Raw genomic sequence first — 16,032 nt, 5'->3', positions numbered from 1 at the left:
AAGGCCTTAGACACCAGCACACAATTTAGTGAGATAAGTGTAACGGCCACGCCAACGGAGGGTTTCATGGGGACAGGGGTGGGGACAACCGTGGCGGAAGTATTCCGACCAGCCGTTGCGGAGATTGGTAGTCGTCCTCACACGGCCATCCAACAAGCAAAGAGTTTAATGGGTGTTGGCAATATTAGAGACTCGAAAATCTCACCTAAAAATCGCCCAATTTCATGAGGCCAAGAAATAGTTTTGTTTTTATATAGATTTTACTTAATAATGGATTTTTTTATTGAACATTATTTTCGAGCTATGCAGTTCAAAATGGCATCGGTGTTTTCGTTGTTTTCCCCAAGCACGCGGTCACGAAGCACGTAAAGAATATGGCTTCAACAATGGAAATGAATAATGTTAATTTTGTTTCGGTGACTTTAAGTTACATCTTTGAAGCACCTAAAGAAGATTACCAGATATTGATTAATTTAAAAAAAATAATTAACTGGCAGCCGTGTATAGATGTCACTACTATTCGTAATGCCCATCGATGGCTTCGATGAGGGGGAAAAAGCGTACAGTAATGTTAAATTGTTAGTACCGTCTGTCGCCTTTAGATGTCGCTACCATTCATAAAAATCCTACGCACTTTAAAGATTTTGGCATAGACGTATAAAATAAAATACACCCTCGTGCCCGGCAAATAGGCTAAGCCTAACAATAAACATGCAAGCAAGAACTAGCAGTCGTGAGGTAAGTTCAGTAAAAAGCGCCATCTGAAATTACAATTCGAAATTATCACAACGTATTTCGTGACATCTACTGATGGCTAAAAAAAGCAAAAAAGAACAAGCGCGGAATTCGACGTAGGCTTAAAAGGTTTAGTATTTACAAATTAAAAGTGCTAAAATGGCCAAAAGTTGTGCATTTCACATTTTCGAAATTATAAATTAGGCACAATCGTATCTTTTCATAAGTAGGCATAGTTTTAAATATTTTATATCATTATTAATAGGCCTGTAATTGTTTTAAACTAAATTTTCCACACTTTCACTTCTGTAAACCCGAAACACTCTCAAAATGGAATAGTGCCGTCAGCCGTGATAACTGGCATCAGGAAACTTTATACTTGGAATGTCTGAGGAAGATTTTTACGGCCGTGATGAAGCTCGTAGAAACGGGCGTGTCTTAAAGCGGGAAAACTCACGAGAAAAACTCGCGCCTCGCTACCGGGCTACCCTAATTCGACGAAAACTCGTCATTAAGCCTAGTCATGGATATTATATTTTTAGCTTACCTGATTATATCTTTTATAACCATACAAATACCTGAAATTAGGCATCACTACGCTTATTTCGCGAAGAACACTATAATTACTTCAAAATATTAAGTACGATAATAAATTGAGGTTTTTAAATCCATCGTTTTATAAGCCTTTTTTGCGCGGGAAGATCGCCTATGTGTTACCATGACGACGCATTCTTTTTGCGTCAAACCTGGAGCCAATGAATTTGAAATATCGTGTTACGTCTTACACTTGACGTAGTTAAGCCCCGCCTTTTTCTCGACGCGCTTTCGTATCACCGTCCCAATGGAACCTTAGACCAGGGAACACTTTGTTCCCTACTTAGACATTCCAAGTGTATACCTCTATAGATTCTTTTACGCGCGTGTTTCATGGGAGTCGCCATTACCGTGCTACACGCGAGAGAACGGGTTTTGGGGGAAAGAACTTTCCACGGTAGAGCTAGGTGCAGTGCGTCTATGGCAGCTGCCTGTGGAGCAAATCGTGGGAGGGTCGTTGATGTGGGGAAAGACGCGCGTAAAAGAGTGTATAGTTTCCTGCTGGCATCCATCAGAGAACGATTTTATTTGTAGTGACCATTTTTTAGACGCGAATATAGAAATATTAAATGGAAAACGGAGACTTGTACCCAACGCAATTCCAACTGAGAATTAATTTCGTGTTGAAGTAGAATCTGCAAAGGATATCTCTCAAACTACTGACACATACCTCGATTAGGTTTAAGTATAAATATTAATCTATTAGTACCTTGCGGAAATTACTGTTACAAGCAGTGCATTTTACATATCTAATATTTCCATGGGGAAAATAAACGGGTTCCCTGTCATGCAGTTCGCTTTCTACTATAATTATTTCTAAAATAATTGAATGCTGATGACTAAGGGGGGGGGTGCCTAATAAAAATCAGCGAAACTTCCGTCAGCACCCCCCCCCCCCTTGAAATTTTCCCTCAAAACCCCCCTGAAATAAAATCCTGGATACGCCCTTGATTGAATGTAGCTTATAAGGCCTTTTGATAACCGAGCATGATCGCTCTTTTTCTTAAGCGTGGAAATCTGAAACGTCAACACCTGCTGAATTGCAGCTTAGTGCTTCTTAGAACAGGGCTACCATGAAAAATTCATAATATTTCATGGTTTCATTTCTAATTGATACACAGAAGGGTGTTTTTCTTTTCTTATACTAAGAACATTTTCTAGTCTTTGATTCGAGCGCGATTTTTCCTTTCATAAGCAAACCCAAAATGAAACGAAATGGTTTACGATAATAAAGAGGTGAACGAGCACTCTAGAAATAATCATAGCTACTTTTTGTGATCTTTATATGTAAATTAAAAATTAACACTAATTTTCATCTCTGTAATCAGTTTCTCTCAAAATTATTCGGAACGATTTAAACAAAGTGTATTTTAAAGCCAATCATTAACTAACACTTCGAAAGACCAATATTTCGTTTAAAATTCCATCAATAATGTATTTATTTATACGTTATGACATAAACCTATCATAAGGTCTGAATTAATGGCTTCAAAAGTCGTATGATGACTTAGGCCTAAGGTAGTGCCTTGGGTATTAGCCTAGCTGATTATTATAAGCAAAGGTCTACCATAGGGGCCCATGTTAACGGCGTTCTCCTGGAGATAAGAAAATTAACATACGACGATACGGTAGTAGCGATATCTTCGTTTTCAAAATTTCTACATCTAAAATATTATCTTAGTTGGTAGAGCAGCCGCACTCGGGTTGATAAATCCCACACAAAACGCGTCTAATTCTAAATCTCAATTTTGAAAAATAAATACCTTCAGAAACCAATTATCTTATTTCTAAAAGACAGTTTTAGGGTCTGAGGAATCATTTTGCAACAATAAGTGTTATTTTTAAGTTTGAAAGAGATAAAATTGTGAATAAGCCTTGGCTACGGTGCTAAGGGCTGGCGGCGGAGGTTTTTCCCGCGAGAGTCTAAGTTCGCGCACGGCTTCTGCGCATTCATCATGCAACGCGCGAAGTTCATTTGGGGAAATGCCTAGTTGAGGATGTGGCCACTAGGAGGTGCAGATTTTGAATACTTACCTCTTAATATCGGGTATGTGATCGTCAAAAATTTGGCCTAGACCTTTGCTTATGGGGACCTTATGATAGGCTTATGGTTATGACTATGCATCGTGGTCTAGTTTTCCCCGGCACGAGAGGGGGGAGAACAAACATCATCACCGGCATGAGCTTTAAAAGGCGCTTAGTGTTTATATAGTGCTTGTGGGTAAAAGGGAACGCCATGGGGAACGCTAGTTGCTGGCGTAAAGGTGAAAAATTTCCATTATTTTAACAAGCACTATATAAACAGTCTCTTTCAGGTCTCGGAAATATTACTTCTTGGCGATTTCCTGGGAGGATGATGCAATTGTAAATTGTAAGTTGTAGCACGGCCAACTTTGATCTCGAGCTGAATTTCCGTGAGCTAGACTCTATAACAAGCGTGGCGCTGAACTCGTACAGTTTTTACCTCTCCGAGGGGACTTTGTACCCTAGGAGGGGTTATACAACCACCGGGTCTGTCTGTCAGGCCTGCGAACGCGTTCGCATTTTCGGGCCAAAGGGTAATCACTGCGTACGCAGTCGAATAACCGTTTTAGCAGTTTAAAGGTTGGCAAAACCACCGTGTGTCGGTAAGCGTTAACGGATAAATTTACGATTGCGTTGAGTTTGGTTGGTTGGTTTTGTTTTCGTTAACGCCGGTTGTCATGGGTGTGTTTTTTTCCAACTACTTCTTATTGACTTTTGAGACGGACCGGGTGCTGAATGCTATGGCAACCTCTCAACGTCCAATGGCAGGGTTTCCACCAATTGTTCACGGTATTCGTCTTAGTATTAATTTACGATCGCATCGGGGGGGTTTCGAACCCAAGACCGCCTGCTTGACAGGCGGACGTTCTACCACAGAACCACCGACACTCATTACGCTTCATCGAAAATTAGACCTTCAGCTTTATCGGAAGCGTATTTAATAGAGTATGAAATTTTGGTTTAATTGATATAGAACAAGATTTCGTGTAAATACAGTTATAGTGGTGTGTGACGACACCTGGATATATCCTCCGAGGAGAGGTAATATTACGGGCTTGACCGACTTGTTTATATTGGCTTCAATGCAAAACTATTCTAAAAATAAAAACAGATATTTTGCTCGTATGTTAACATAGAAATTTCAACGAATGGGTTGGCCGCTATAGAGCGACATCAAAGTTGGCCGTGGTTGTATTGAAGATACAGGGCTGATTAATTTTTTTAGGGTGACGGAGAGGTGATAATGCCAAAAATCTTCCCAACATAGTCCTTCTAGAGTGTAATTAAATAAATTATCTGGAAAAAAGTTTAAAACTAAAACGACCAAGATATACATCCTTTTTGGCCTTTAGAAATTTTTAAATGGTCGTAATTAAGATAAAAAATTAACATATAAATAGTTTAAAGCATGGATTATAGCATGGATTAAAGTTTATCAAATCTCAAGTACAATTTGAAAGAATTAAGTACAATATTTATTCAAAACTAGCAACGTAGTAGAGATGTTTAAAATAAGTCTTTAACTAGTCAATTTTAAATTTTTAACTGACCAAAAATCATTGAAGGGTTAAATGTATTAGTTGCCCCTTCCGGTAAAATATTTGGGGGTAGCACTGCCCCCATGCCCCTCCTAACTACTACGCCGCTGGCCTTGGTTAAGTTTTCCATCTTAAGTGTTTAAAAAATATTCTCCATAAAAGCATCCGGAGTTTTTTTAACCTTGGAATTTACCACCATCAAATCTTTAAAGAAAAGGCGTTTATGTGGTTCGTGTGGGCTTGGACACTGGCCAACGACCTTCACCTTAGACAAGATTAAGCGAAATACAAACGAAAGAAATCTTACTTCATAATATTTTCGTTCCATTTTGCGTCGATAAAAAGTCAAGAACCTCGGTTTTTTGCCAAAGTGGATCTTTCTTGATTTGCATCCCCTCTCGATCCTAGAAACCTTCCCTTTTTAAAATTATCGGTAAGGTGGGTGGCTTAAGATTAAGAATATTCGAGCTAACTCCACCCACCTGAATAATAAATAAGTTCAAAGTTTTTCAACCGCTTAATAGGCGCTTAAATAAAACATCTTCCAAGGAAATCGCAAAGAAGTAATATTTCCGAGAGCCAGGATCTGCAAGTTACTGTTTATATATAATAATGGAAACTTTTCACCTGTAAATAGAACGTCGTGTTTTTGTTAAGCTTTATTATGTCAAAAAAAGCTACCTGGTTAAAAGGAAACATTTGATGCGTTTCGTACCGTTGAAAAAATTCCTTTAATTCAACAAGCACTATATAAACGGTATAAATGCAGATCCTGTCTCTCGGATATATTACTTCTTGGCAATATCCATGAAGATGTTTTATTGAAGCGTCTATTGGCTGGATAGATTATAAGCAAATGTCTACCATAGGGACCCATGTTAACTGCGTTGTCCTGGAGATAAGAAAATTAACGTACGACGATAGGGTAGTAGCGATATCTTCGTTTTCAAAATTTCTACATCTAAAATATTCTCTTACTTGGTAGAGCAGCCGCACTCGGATTGATAAATGCCACACCAAACGCGTCTAAATCTTAAATTTGAAAAATAAACACTTTCAGAAAACAGTTCTCTTATTTCTAATAGCCAGTTTTAGTTTCTGATGAATCGTTTTGCAAAGATTAGTGTTAATTTTAAGTTTTAAAGCGATAAAATTGTGAATAAGCCTTGGCTACGGTGCTAAGGGCTGGCGGCGGAGATTTTACCCGCGAGGTTCTAAGTTTAAAAACGTTCGCGCACGGCTTCTACGCATTCATCATGCAAAGCGCGAAGCTCATTTGGGGAAATGCCTAGTTGAGGATGTGGCCACTATCAGGTGCAGATTTTGAATACTTACCTCTTAATATCGGGTATGTGATCGTCAAAAATTTGGCCTAGACCTTTGCTTATGGGGACCTTATGATATGCTAATGGTAGTAAGTATAAAGTTCACTGGTATGAGCTACATTTGTATAGTGGATCAAAAAATTTCTCATTTCTGCCACCAAGTTTAAAGGGACTTTCAAGGGAGGTGTGAGGGGTTGGGAGTCAGTTCAAAAACGTCACCGAAACGTCATCAGAGTGTAACTTTCTAAATGCGACGAACTGCGACCGAGTGACGTTTTTAAATGGATACTTCAACCCCCACACAACTCTCCCTTGAAAGTCTCTTTAAGAGGTAATTTAGTTCATACTCTCTTTAAGAAGAATTACTATGTTGACACGATTTTGAGAGTTTCACGCAACCGGCTTCATGGTCTTCTATAATAATCACCTTAGGCCCCATGCAGTCATCTAGCGACTTATAATGCCTTTAAACAGGTATCCGGGTTACAATGCGTAGGGTGGTGGTCCCAAGCCCTTCATGCCACGCGAGCCAACAGCTCTCTACACTAACTATTACCGTTAACCTCAACAAGTTTTTTATGGAAGGGGGAAACCGAAGAACTCGGTGAAAAACCCCTTTAACCAGTGGGGAGAGAACTTGCAAACTCAACGCGGAAGGAGTAGTTCCGAGTTTTCACCCAGTGCGAAAGCGCTAACCACTCCGCCACCCCATGAGATGTACGCCTCTCCCCCTGCAAAGTCCATCAATTCAAACCGGTTTCTTATAGAGTGTTGTCGTCTGAAACCCTGCGACGTCACCATTGTAATTTGCCTATTGATAAAAAACGGTAACTGTCATGGCGGCCACTATTAATACTACAGCTGTGACGTTACAAGTTTTCAAAATCGTATCAGACGACAACACTCTAGTTATGTTACTGTTTAGGTTTTTCTTCTCGGTGCTATAGTCGCAAGCCAGATTTCCCGCACGGTACTGACGAGTCCCAAATAAGACGAAACCAGTCTACCGTTGGAAATTCTGTCTATTTTATTTAATTTAATTTAGTTTTTCACTCGAGGATCTATTTGGTCCCAGTTTATGCATATTTTTGTTCGCTCGAAGACCTATCGGTACGAGCTATTAGTAAGTTTTTAATTTTTTTCAAATTTGTTTCGGGTTTAGCTTTTTGATCCCTTTTCATAATGGACTAATCTACTTATTCGCTAATTTTATCATCCTGATCCCCTTCTCGTGCTGTGGGAAAATTCAGCTTTGAGGCCGGTGGATCGTTACAACATGGTCATCCTCCTAAAGTATAAAATACATTCGTGGTTTTAACCGAGTTTTTAACTCCCTTAATTAAGTCGATTATCTCTGCAAGTGGTATGTGTAGCGGAACGACTCAACGTCCAAATTGCTCGCAACGCCCAGATCATTATCTCCAATTTCACGTCAACCTTTGTCAACTATATGCTAATTTCGCTAAACGTAGAGTGCCGTATAATGAGGCCATTGGCAGTCAAAATAAAGGGATATAGCTCATTACAGTCTCAGAAGGAAATATTATGCCAATTCCACCTGACGGAATAGATTTAAAAAATGTCACAATGTTGATATTTAAGTGCATGTGTGATTATTAAATTGGGGTAGGTACATTTGTTCGAATTTCAATCGTCCGAACGGTGGAACAAATGTTCGAATTTCAATCGTCCGAACGGTGGAACAAATGTTCGAATTTCATTCGTCCGAACGGTGGAACAAATGTTCGAATTTCATTCGTCCGAACCGCCGAAATAACAAATGTTTCAATTGTTCGAATTGGACAACTTGTTTGTTTCATTCGTCCGAATCGGTAGCATCACTTGTCCGAATTCTGTCGCTAAATTAGTATTTCTTATTGCTGTTTTGTTTGGTCCGGAATTTTTTTAGTGCAAGAATTAAAAATAAAAAACTACATTGTAAATATCGTTGTTTGTTCAAGTTGTTTTTTCTTAATTGCTGCTATATCTATATATTGTATATTTTACTTCATATTCGTATTAATATCGATCAATGTTGTGGATATTTTAGGTTAGGTTAGGTTAGGTTAGGTTCACGTTAATGTTACTATTTTCTTATATTAACAATATTTAAAAAAAAACCAATTCGTAATGTTCGAAAAAACGGACAAACGATTATTCGAACAAATTAAATTCGCCAGTAAAGTTAACATAAATTGAACGACTAAATCACCAACAAAAGTTTTGATAAATTTTTCGGACAAATGAAATATGTTTTCGGACATACGATCCTGTTTTCCGGCATTCGGACAAATGATCATTCGGACATTTGTACCACCGTTCGGACGAATGAAATTCGAACAAATGTACCCAAATCATTAAATTACCTAAAGTTACACGTAATTTTAAATTATTAAATTACCTAACGTTACGCGTATTCATTAAATTACATAATTGCCATGTATTCATTAAATAATCTAAATTTGCATGTGTTCATTAAATTACCTTAATTGCCATGTATTCATTAAATAATCTAAATTTGCATGTGTCCATTAAATTACCTAAATTTCCATGACGTGTGTTCATTAAACTATCTAAATTTGAATGTTTATAAAATTACCTAAAGCTAACATGTTTATTAAATATATGAACTATATATATAATATATATATAAATAATATACATATAATATAAAACAAATTCCAACCTTTTTTATAAAGGTTATATCGTAAGCACAAAACACAAACAAACCCAATTTGGAGCAGTAATATTTTGCACGTTCTCTGAATGTTGACACCTCAAAGTAATAGGGAGTCGTGCTGTAAATCATTTTCCACACTTAACCAAAAGTGACATAATTACCAAAAGTGTGACAATCCCTGTACATGTACTTTCGTATGCTAAAGGTTTAATGAATGCTCGACTCGAGATCGACCACATAAAAGACTATTTATTGTCACCTTTCTGAATATTTTTTAGTCTATGGTATTATATCGTAGGTAGATGGCGATAGCATCTCCACAGAATGACGAAAAATAAAAAAGTACACTAACTTTGACCAGTGCTGTTACTTAGTTCCTCCGTTCCTCACTAGGAGGTGTTAATTGTTGGTTTTAACTTCCTTCCCTCCCCAAGGCATACTTTCCCTTCTCCCCTCTCAACTTGTATTTCGCTAGTAACATTCATTACGAAATAGGTCCGATTGACATACTTTTGATTTTTGACTAAACTGATTTACCTGCGGAAGATTGGGGGCTGACAAAAGGGGGTAAATACTGGGTATTTTATGGCGCGTGAGGATTCGAGTTTCGCAAATAGTGACTTAAAAATTAGGCACCTAAAAGCCAAACAAAATTTTAAAATATTAGATTTTGAACAACTGGTTTTTATGTCCTCCTATAGCAGAGCCAAAGCCAAGATTGGCAGAGCTATCGGCAGCACTTTCGTTGTTTTATTTCATTTTTGAGTGAGACAGATTACACGACGACGCAATGCGATGTTTAAACGAAAGTAAACTTACTATTTCGTCTTTGTAATTGCAACGATAATACTACATGTATAACAAAGACGAACAACTATACTATTGTCCATGAACGCATTTCGTCTTGTAAATACGGACCTAAGACCTATTCGTCTAATTAAAACAATTTAGGTGCTGCAAGTGTCACCATCTGGTATATAAGTGTTTTATTCATATTTTGTTACATTCAATACGACTCCTTAACGTTCCTCCATGTTGAAACTAACAGGAAATGGAAATTTTTCTAGATATTTTTGCAATAGGTACTTTTTGTCTTATTTAGTTTTACCCGGGGGAAAAAGAAAAATCTGAGAGAGCACCACGGGACACTTTCGAAAAGGGTTATTAAATTTTAATGATACCTTAAGAAGGGTACGAATATCGTTTATTCTTCGCGTTTTTGGTGTTACAATTCTTTTAATAGACTTTATAAAAGAGGTACATGTTATTGTAGGATTAAAAGTACTATTTGAAGTCATCCTTTAGAAGAGGATGTAAATTGAATTTCAAAATATTTTCCCGAAAATACATTTCACTTTATTGCTCTAAAAATGTAACGAGGGGTTTCGAAAAACAATTATTGTACACGTACAAAAAATATAAATTCACTTTATCTGGTACAGGTTTATCATCTAAAAATATTTATGAAATAACATATTAAATGTATTTCATTTTATCCAGTATTTTTAATGTTGCGATATTTTATTACGTGCAACTATAAGGTAGTTTCAAAGGTTCATAAATAAGGGATAAATTTATTGAAAGTAACTGCTATACTCCACGACGAAAGATCGCAAAAGGGTTGCCTTTCGTTATTGCGTCAGAAGCAGTGGCGTAGCTAGGAAAATTGGGCCCCAATGCTAGATAAGAAAATGGGCCCCTGTGACATGCAGGGGCGTAGGAACGGTCTAGAAGTTGGAGTGGGCAAAGATTAACGAAAAGGGGTCTGGATAATAGTTTTGAATTTTTAATGGAGTGTAGCTTCTCCGAATGCACGTGCACATTTTACTACTATGTAAATTGGCGGGAAAAGACTGAAATTTAAACACAGTTGAGGTTCTATAAACTGTATATGCTTTTAAAATGATAATTTGAGCCAATATCGTCATAATTTCCGTCTAGGTACACCTAGGCCCATCCTTGGAAGGGACCATCCAGTGACCTTAAGTACCGTTAACGAAGGCATGAACCTATAATATCAATCTTAATTAAAATTTTAGAAATTGCTAGGTTGAACTGCGTTGAAGATTTTGTTTTACAATTACCAAAATTTACTATATTTCTAAAAAAGGGCCCAGACTCCTTATCTGCCTAGGGGCCCAGGATCTCTAAGTCCGGCACTGATAATGACATCACGGTAATACTCTCTATAAAAATATACTAGTATACGGCGTTCTTTCGTGAAACCGCCGATCAGACAGTTGACTAAGTGAAAGTTTATGCGCCCCATGACTGGGGTGGGCCCCAATGCACCGCATTGGCTGCATTGGCGTATTTACGCCACTGAATAGAAGCTAAGAAATGGTTTGCTGGAGGGAGCAACTAATGTAATTGCCCCCTCCAACTTTTTGGTTAGTTAAAAACTACAGATTGACTAAATTCTAATATTAGAGGCTAAATAGAGATAATATTAACCTACCGTAACTAATTTTATTAAGAAACATTGGTTTTGTATCATAATTTACTTGAAACTTACTGAAATCGTTCCTATTTTTTATGTTAAAAATTAACTTAAATCTATAAGTTTATATTTAATAGTTAATAGTTAATATTTAATAATTAATATTTAATAAATAATAGTTAATACTTAATAGTTAATAATTCTATTATTATTAAAGTAGTAACTATTAATTTTTAACTATTAAATATTAACTAATAACTAATATTTATTAACAATTAATTATTAACTATTAAATATTAAATATTAACTATTATATATTAATTCTTAATTCTTAATTCTTAACTTTTAATTTAATAATTTTTAATTTTTAACTATTAATGAAATTATTATTAATTATTTCCTCATATTTGATGAATTATAAATTAGACTATAACGTTATTATAATGTTGTATAACGAACTTAACACAAATAGCCCACAATTCCATTAGGAATTTTTTAATTTCATTTAAATGATATACAATTAAAAAACATTACGTAGGTAAAAACATCTATTTAAGCATACACGTTCGAACCAATCTGGTTCAGTATTGTTACCCGTGGGAAAAATCGTGACATCAACAAAAATATTTTTGAAATGGAAATTTACGTTTAGAATTCCGTATGTATTTAAAAAATGAATTTTTTGGGTTCAGCTTGTACGGGTCTACGGTCTCATTAGTAATTTCAGGTAATTTTTTTTCGATCATTTTGTGTCGTGAGTCACCGTCGCCATCCGGAGAGGTACATTCCATTAACCCACAAAATATTTTAAAGAAACCGGGGAAAACTTTGTTCTTAAAGAACAGAACGAGTTAATAGTGCCAGAAGAAGAACGATTTGTTTTATTCCAATCGTCGATGGTTGCTACAACCAAAAGTATATAATATATACCGCTTACGAAAGAAGTATCCACCGCAGTCGTAAAAATTAAATATCATATTATTATAAGGATGTAATAAATATAATAATATTATTATAATGACGTAATATATATAATAATATTATTATAATGACGTAATATATATAATAAAATTATTATAATGACGTAATATATATAATAATATTATTATAATGACGTAATATATATAACAATATTATTATAAAGACGTAATAAATATTATTATAAAGACAATAAATATTATTATAATATTATTATAAAGACGTAATAAATATTATTATAATATTATTATAAAGACGTAATAAATATTATTATAAAGACAATAAATATTATTATAATATTATTATAAAGACATAATAAATATTATTATAATATTATTATAAAGACATAATAAATATTATAATAATATTATTATAAAGACATAATACATATTATTATAAGGATGTAATAAATATAATAATATTATTATAATGACGTAATATATATAATAATATTATTATAATGACGTAATATATATAACAATATTATTATAAAGATATAATAAATATTATTATAAAGACAATATATATTATTATAATATTATTATAAAGACATAATAAATATTATAATAATGTTATTATAAAGACATAATAAATATTGTGAAATGAAATGAAATGAAAAGAGTGTTTAATTATAATAATATTATTATAAAGACATTATAAATATTATTATAAAGAAAATAAATATTATTATAAAGAAAATAAATATTATTATAAAGACAATAAATATTATTATAAAGACAATAAATATTATTATAAAGACAATAAATATTATAATAATATTTTATAAAGACATTAAATATTATTATAAAGACAATAAATATTATAATAATATTTTTATAAAGACATTAAATATTATTATAAAGACAATAAATATTATAATAATATTTTTATAAAGACATTAAATATTATTATAAAGACAATAAATATTATAATAATATTTTTATAAAGACATTAAATATTATTATAATAATATTATTGTAAAGACATGAAAAATATATTTATAAAAAGATATTGAAACTCTATAATAGTTTCCTTAATTCAGACACGTTTTTAGAAAAAAGTGGGAAACATGATCCTTTTCTCGTAAGTGAAAAACGTATATATTTCTGATACAACATCGCGAGGGAAGGGAGTAAATGCCCAAAGGCGTGCTCTAGCCGGAGTGGCACATTCGTCATTCCCCAATTAAAGTTTGGATTCCCCTCGCGTCCTTCGCATTTGCAAATTCCTCTCATTAATGCGATGGTCATTAATGCGAACAAGTAGTCGCCCACGGAGAGGCGGTTAAAACTACCCGAAAATTAAACGATTCGGAGCCTTGTAATTCTACCGTGTAAAGGCTTAAGGACAGTGGTGTTGCGGAGTAGTATCGACTAGGGTCAGGAATGCATACTTCTACTTGGAATGCTTATCGCGGCAGATTTTCGTTTGGATGTGGCTGACGGTTTTTTTGACGTCACTATGTTAACTTAACAATCAACAACGTGAGAGGGGAGCGCGCGCAGCTCTATGGATTTTTTATCTCGTATTTGGGGCCAAAGCCGTCAGAGTGATCTTACCATACGTGATACGGCAGGATAAGCATTCCAAGTAGAAATATGGATTCCTGCTAGGGGCGAATTTCCAGTCAAACGAACCAGGGTTAGGAAGGCATTCTATGGCCTTGAAATTTTTTAAGGGTCAACAAATCCTACCACGGGGCTCAAAAAATGTAAAATAACCGAAAAGGTTTCGAGATTAATTTTTTAATTAATTAAAATTATATTCAAAGTTATTTCAATGAGCATAGAAATTGAAAATTTCTACACTATTTTCCTAGCTTTAGGGGACAAAAAAGGTGCCCTAAAATCCTTCTAGGGGCCCCAAAAGATAAAAATAGGGGGTCCCCACCGAACCCAATAATCCTGGCGCCACCACTGCATACAATTAATGAGCAAAGAAATTGAAAATTTAATAGCCATAATTTTCTAGCTTTAGGAAATAAAAAGGGGGCCCAAAATCCTTCTAAGTGCCCCAAAATATAAAAATAGGGGGTCCCAACCTAACCCAAAAATCTTGGCACCACCACTGCGTACATCGGTTTAGTCAACTGGATACTTCGATTTCACTAGACAGACAAACATATCTATTTCATGAGACGGTTAAGAATATAATTGGTAGTATTCACTTCAAACGCTTACTCAATTAGCGCGGGCAGGATTGGCTTCTCGTTCCCGCTCGTTGTTCGGGTGATATTAATTATCATTTACCCTTTCTCAGTCTCCCCGCGCACCCCCCTGGATACGACACCGACTCCTGCCCTGCCCTCGCACATCTACCATCTACAATACAAATTAATCACACAAACTGCAATAACGTTTTATCTACCGGTACACTGCGAATGCGATGGGAATTAACACGAAACTTTTTCGCCCGGTCTTGTATCAGTTGGCTAATTCAGGATCTCATGGCACAAACCTTTAGTTCTTGTATTATTTAAGTTCAATTCTTAAAGGGACTTTCAACGGAGTGCTGTTGCCGTTCATCGCATTTACAAAGCTACACTCTGATGACGTTTCAGTGACGTTTTTTGAATCGGCTTCCGACCCCTCACGCCTGCCTTGAAAGTCCCTGTAAAGGATATTGTGTTATTGAAGCTCAATTTTTAAAAATTGTTTAATTATTGAAGATCAAATCCTACAGGATGTTGCATTATTGAATTTAATAGATATTGGAACTGATTTTTGCCCGGATTAATAAAGTCAAAATTGGAAAAATAATAATTTGATAAATAAATGTACTTCGAGGGGGTATTTCAAATTTTTGGACGACGCACAGTGTTTCAAAGCGCCCAATTTTTGGCGAAAATTAAAAAATGGTCTTTTACAAATAATATTTACATTTTTGTAATAATATAAGGGAATAATGGAGAGTGACGCAGCACCAAAAGCTTACGGCTGCGACCCCTAGCGGTGAAGTTACTTTCTCTGCAAGATCACAGGGTTTTCGTTGGTGTCATTCGAAAGCTCTTATCAAATTTAGAGCGTGGAAAAAATTAACAGTCATACGTAACAATAGTTACAGCTATAGTTAAGGGGGAAGACTACAGTGGCCATTGTCTACTTTCGCGCTATTTCAAGCTGAACGCTTTTCATTTTGTATGTTAAATTATAAAATTAATATTTAAGTTTAGAACAGCCTCTTGTTTAGTGCCTAAAATAATTTTGACAATTTTAAATTTAAAAGTAATTAAGTTAATACGTCTTAATTCGGACCCCCGGTGCTAAACAAGTTGGGCAAGCGCCCAAACTACCCTTTAGTTAGGACCTTATATCTCGTTAACTATTAATATTAGAATTATCAAAATTATTTTAAGCACTAGAGGAAGGTTCAGTCTAATAAGAAAAATATAATTAAATTATGTAATTGTTAAAACAAACGTTCAGCTTGACCGAAAAAGAGGCTTTTACTGTATTCTTCCCCCTTAAGGGTTAGAAAAATCCATTTAGGAGCATAATAACACGGGATTTATTCCGAGAGACGCGTGTAGATAACTATAATTTTTCCAACGATTATTAGTAAACGTTACAATTAGTCCATTTAATAATTTCTTTTAAGTTTCCCTTCCCAACCTTTGGAAAAAGTTGAGTTTTAAAATTTAAAAAATAATAACTAAATTCCTAGCGAAAATTTGGCAAGAAATAATTGTAGCAGAATACCTTAGCGCAAATTAGTGTT

This window comes from Leiobunum rupestre, chromosome 1 (genome assembly GCF_980474605.1).
Source record: "Leiobunum rupestre chromosome 1, qqLeiRupe1.1.hap1, whole genome shotgun sequence".
Lineage (NCBI taxonomy): Eukaryota > Metazoa > Arthropoda > Arachnida > Opiliones > Sclerosomatidae > Leiobunum > Leiobunum rupestre.
This window is presented reverse-complemented; position numbering follows the sequence as displayed.